The sequence below is a fragment of the Acyrthosiphon pisum genome, chromosome X (genome assembly GCF_005508785.2).
Source record: "Acyrthosiphon pisum isolate AL4f chromosome X, pea_aphid_22Mar2018_4r6ur, whole genome shotgun sequence".
NCBI lineage: Eukaryota > Metazoa > Arthropoda > Insecta > Hemiptera > Aphididae > Acyrthosiphon > Acyrthosiphon pisum.
In genome coordinates, this window is record NC_042493.1 from 8,383,470 (window position 1) to 8,389,491 (window position 6,022).

Below are 6,022 nucleotides of genomic sequence, written 5' to 3' on the forward strand. Positions count from 1 at the left end.
CACGGCTCAGTAACATTTAATAAGTGATATGGGGACGCTCATTTTTTTAAAGTAACAGAGTCCCCCTACTTTAATTTTGCCAAGTCGAGCACTGCTTGTACCTTGCAGGGTTGGGCCCCTTACCTTTTTATATTATAAAGAAGTAGCTATCAGAATATCATTACTATAAATACAAGCTTGTCTTGTGACACGGAGATTAGTTTCAAACCAATAACGACAGTTTTGAGTGTTAACTTCTCCACAAAGGGAAAATGATGATTTGTCACTAAATAATATGTACAAGCTTTTTAATGGTTAATAATGTTTTAAGAACAAATAACAATATCAAATATTTGTATGTACCTTATGTAAGAAAATGTTTAATCACAGATCTTCAACAACTATATTCATTAATCATAATGAATAATAAATAGAAAAATGAAAATTTCTTAATGACTTTAATATTACATACCTTTGTGAATGATTAATTATGTTTTTTTTACTTACCTTCATAAATATAAAATAAAGTACCTAATTGTAATTGTATTTAGTAATGAACGGACGAATTTGTTTGAATCATCTTTAATGTAATGATTTGGGATAACTTTGTTTATTTATTTTCATCCAGTAATTAGAACTCAATAAAGGTAATAATAAATAAATAAAAGATTTTTCCTTATTTTACAAATTTCAAAACATATTTTATTGAAATTGTAGTAAATTTTTTCAGTATTAGACAAATAATATATTCAATTTATTCCTCCATTTTTTTAGTAGTAACAAATATATTAAATAAGCTAAATATTGATATTTTACATAATATCTGTCTATGCACCATACAGTAAATGATTGAAAATCTTAGAATATTAAAAAAAGTAAACAAAAATGTATAATATTGCACCAATATCAGTAGGAATAATATTTGTTTTAAATAAAAACTTGTGATTACCTACCTAATATTTAACTAGTAAATTTCAAATTTTTAATCCAATACATTTTTTAATTAGTATTTGTATATAGTAGTGTATTAGTGTATGTATTGAAGTATCTACTTTGTATTTTTTGTTGCATTTAGGAGGTTAAAATACGAAAGTATTTCCATAAATTAAAGATGTTTAAAAAGGATATTTCATAAATTCTTTGATGTAGCTCTTTTAAAAATAATATTTTATGACTTTATTATGTCGTACCTACATATTTTTCAGGGGGGGCTGGTGAGGGACTGAACTGTTTTCTGGGAGGCTAGAGCCCCTCCTTGCCCTCCTTGGCGCCGTGCCTGGCCGTGATTGTTTATTTTTAAATATTTATGATAATGATAAACAAGAATAGGTATAAGACTGCAGGCTGTGACTGAAAATCTCCTTGTAAAATGTCTTGCATGTGTCAATCTAACCGTTAGGTACTGATTGACGACTATACGCACTGTAATATTATATATTATATATATAATATATATTAATTTATATTATATAATATATAATATAAATATAATATATTATAATTAATTAAAACTCAGTTATTCACTATTAGACATTATAATAGTTATTATATTGTGCGGGTTTTATTTTTATAATATTGACGTAAATTACAATTGCTAATAATTTAGTAAGTATTTACAATTTATTTTGTTGTATTTTTAATAAATATATTTGTACAAAATGTATATACCATATTTCTTGTAGTTTTTCACAACCACTGTTGGTTTGAGATTAGGTTGATTATTCTTGATAGGTCTTTATATGGTAGCGAATTTATAACGGTTGATTCAGCGGATGATATAGTTTGGTTTGCTAATAGGTCGACTTCTTCGTTGCCTTTGATACTAGTATGTGACGGGACCCTCATGAATTCTATAGTATTTTTTGAGTTAGCTATAATGTTGATTATTTGTTGGGAGATTTCATTGGACGGATTTGAAAATATTAAGGAAGTAAAGGCACTTATTAATATGCTTATAAATTTTAATATGGATGGATTCAACGTAGATAGTTGCTTCTTTGATGGCAATTATTTCTGCTGTGAAGATGCTTGGTTCAGTGGGTAATTTGTACAGTTTTTTTACGGATCCAGAAATGAATGCGCAGCCTATTAAAACCTGTCCAATATCCCTTACCTGTACACTTTGCAAACTACAAGAAAAAATTATAAATAGACGACTAGTTTGGTATCTAGAAACATCACATTAATTTATCCCGCAGCAATACGGCTTCCGCCGCAACCATTCAACGCAAGATGTCTTAGCCACCCTCTATACCAACATAAGCGAATCTTTCAAAAAAAATCAACACACCATCCTTGTCGACCTTGATTTGGAAAAAGCGTACGATATGGTTTCGAAAAACAGAGTCATTGACATATTTTTGTCCAATGGGTCCATAGACGGCAACGAGGACGGCAACGTGTTAACATTTTTACACAATTTGCTATCCGACCGAACAATTCAAGTTAAAGTTGAAAACATTCTATCTGATCACACAACAATAGATAATGGATTACCTCAAGGATCGATTATCAGTGTTACATTATTTCTAATCTCCATAAACGATATTTTCAACAACATTCAAAAACCTGTCAAGTACACATTATTTGCTGACGATTGTAATATTTACTGTAGTGGCTCTGACATCATGAAAAATAGTTTTGATAATTATTGATAATCGACTCGTCTAATCAAATTTTGAATGAATCGTACGTTACGTTCGTGTAAAAGGATAGGTAGGTACACTTAAAATGTTTTTATTTTATTTATTTTAAGTGTAGGTAATTATATTTTTATATTCCCCGCGAAAGTAAATAATTGGATTTTATATTATAATAGTTATTTTACAAGAAGATTGACACCAGTATTGGCCACTAACATTAAAATTAAAAATAATAAAGACTTTATTAATTATTTTATTATATACCTACGATAAATACGTAAAATAAAATCACGATAAAACATCATAGTTTTTATAGTCGTGTTTCGTAAATGAAACACATTAACGCAGCTACGCAGGCTGAGCGGCATAATCACTATTTTTTCATTCGTCGATATTTTAAGATATTATCGATTTCCCCGATGCCAGACAACGACGTCTCGACGGCGATCTTTACAATGATCCATATCGCTCATAACCTAACCTGCCCGGCTGCCCAACGGATTCTTTATTATTAAAACCGCGACAACATGATAAAAAATTTTTCTTGTGCGACAGTATAGACAGTATCGACAGTTGTTTCTATGTGCGACAGTACCGCCAGTATCGGTCGTTAAGCATGCCACGCGCTCTTCAGTACTTTGACACTTACTAAATATTAGTCGCTATAGACAGTGTTCAACCTTCAACGGTCATAACTTATCTATTAGTTATACCGGTGCTAACTGCTATCGTTTCTAATCGTCGTTGTGTTGTCTCCTGTAAGTTATAGTAGTTTTTGCATTTCTTCAACGCAGGCACGCAGCCAAAGTCCGTTCATACGTGGAGTAGATACCTACTTAACTTGTTTTATATTATAATTACTTACTATTATCCATCCCAACATCATCGTCTTCGCCATTTTTGACTGTTTTTGGACAGCTAAGATTTATATTATCTGGGATATTATCCGTGAGTATAAAATATAATAATATATAATATGTAGTGTATACCTAATATTAAATATATAGATGTATAATAATACAATATACCTACCCTACTTCTGTAATTTAATAGCTGATAGATAATAAAAAATAATAGCTTAATATATTATGTTCTGCAACGTATAAAATATATTATAAAATAGTGCTGACTTCTGGGAATCACAACATTTACTGATATCTATAATTTGGGTAGGTACCTCGCACCTATATTAACTAATCTAATGTTATTATACATTAATCCATTCCACCACCTTCCTTATGAATTTATATTTTTATGATTTTAAATTAATTGGAGATTCAAGTACTTATTTAAATTTATATTAAAACCTTCTAATAAATACTTTCATTAATTCTATTATTCAAATTTTATTATTTTAAATAATGCTTTATATGAGTTATGATTTTTAAAAGTTAATGATAATTTTAATAACATAAATTTGGTAGCTTGGTTCGTACCTATGATAATTTAGCAATTAAACTTCAAAAAAATTGCATTAAAATAATGTTAAAGGCTCAGTCAAACAGAGAGCGGGCTGCCATAGCGTACGGGTACGCTGACCGCGGCGTACAACGGTGCCCCAGCGGGTAGAACGCTGTCTGTCTGACGAGGCACTGAGCCTTAAATATTTAATTATTGTCTAATGGCGTGTCGGTTTTAATGCACGCGGTATACCTATACTATATAGTATATACACGCTCCTCACTCTACGCGCCATGTAATCCCGGCTTTACAAGTTACAAGTTCGTAACATACTAAGATAGTTAATTTACATTTAGCTTCATTAGTTTCAAAATTAGAGTGAATCTACTTATTATGCAATGGCGGCTCGCCGGCTCGTGGGGTATTAATGAAGTAGTGCACATCCAAAAAAAATATAACCAATATCATACCTATATATATTATAAATTGTGTTAAATAATTGTTTACAAATTTTAGTCATTCACCAATTAGCTTTTATTTTGTTTATATTTTTAAACAGAAACACGATTGTTGTTTTGAATTTCCGATAATGATTGACTATCATTATCAGCTGATAATCGGAATATAACAAACGATTGAGGGCCAATTTCACCAACACAGTTAATCACGGTTAACGCTTAATCGGCTGATAACAGATATTTAACCGGCCAAATTCGGCCGATTAAACTCCGGTTAACTTTAACCGTGATTAACTGTGTTGGTGAAATCGCCCCTGAGACTAAAAATAAATTATAATGCCTATGCTGACGCCCAACGGCCGGGCGACGTTGAAAATAATTCGCTGAAAACAATTTGATTGGTTATGTGCACAGAAACGAATGTGCACATCAATATTCCATTATAACGTGGGTTGCGTGTTTCGACAACTGTTTTAATTTTTACACTGTTCAAAATATGTGCATAGCGATTGTGTGCCACCACTATAATACACACCGATACCGTTCCGTCGCGGACAACCGCTCGGCTGTTTGGCCATCGAAATAACCAAATATTATATTATTTTCATAATATTTTGAATTTATGTTTTTTTTATAATTAAAAATAATCTTAATAACACTATTATTACTTAGTTGTATTATTATGATTTATGTTGTCATTTTTTCTTTTTCAATTCAGATTTTAAATTATTTCGTATTATGTTACAAAATTAGATAATTTTTTCTTAAATAAAGTCTAAATAAATATATGTTTATTTTATATTTTCCCATCTTTAACGATTTCATTTTAGTTGTCGAGTAGTCTATCTGGGGCCTGGGAGTAATTCAGTTCAACAGTTTATCAGTATAAAAATAATTAAAACGGGGATTCGATACCGTGATTTTCTGTTTTTAACACACGCGCGACATAGTATTTTAGACGTGTTTTTTGCCAAACATTCCAATTGATCTAGTGAAGTGATAAGAATTCTGAAAACAGATTTTAATTTGTCGTCAAGTACTACTTGAAATCAACTTTTCTACATGTTTGATATCTATTATCCCAAAATTCCTAAAAATGTCATATTAAAAAAAGAGTATTTAAAAATTTCCGTATTTTAATTTTTGGAGAAGTTAAAATCAAAAATGTGGGTAAGTCTATTTGAAGTAGACTTGACGACAAATTCAAATCTGTTTTTAGTATTCTTGTCGCTTCATTAGATCAATTGGTATGTTTGACAAAGAACCAGTCTAAAATCCTATGTCGCGTGTGTGTTAGACAAAAGCAGAAAATCACGGTATCGAATCCCCTTAAGATACTGTCAGCACACTATTTGTTTTCTCTCTCTGGCTCACACGCAACATAGACAAAATGCATTTACGCAAAATCATTTTTTCTATGTGTTTAAGTAATCTTAGAGTAAAGTCACCCATGAAAAAAAAGATAGAGAATAATACTTTTGAAGGAATGACATATCGATTTGTCTAAATATTGTCTCAAAACAATTTAAACATCATTTATAT

At 30.4% G+C, this 6,022-nt stretch overlaps 1 protein-coding gene across 1 annotated transcript in view; it reads left to right on the forward strand.

The window, feature by feature from the left end:
• Window positions 1–3,063: 3,063 nt before the first annotated feature.
• The window catches only part of LOC100169013 (dynamin-1-like protein), an 8,333-nt gene continuing 5,374 nt past the window's right edge, over window positions 3,064–6,022 (forward strand). The window contains exon 1 of the mRNA XM_016801175.2: window positions 3,064–3,569. The gene's annotated coding sequence lies outside the window, so the exon portion shown is untranslated. The remainder of the gene's footprint in view (window positions 3,570–6,022) is intronic.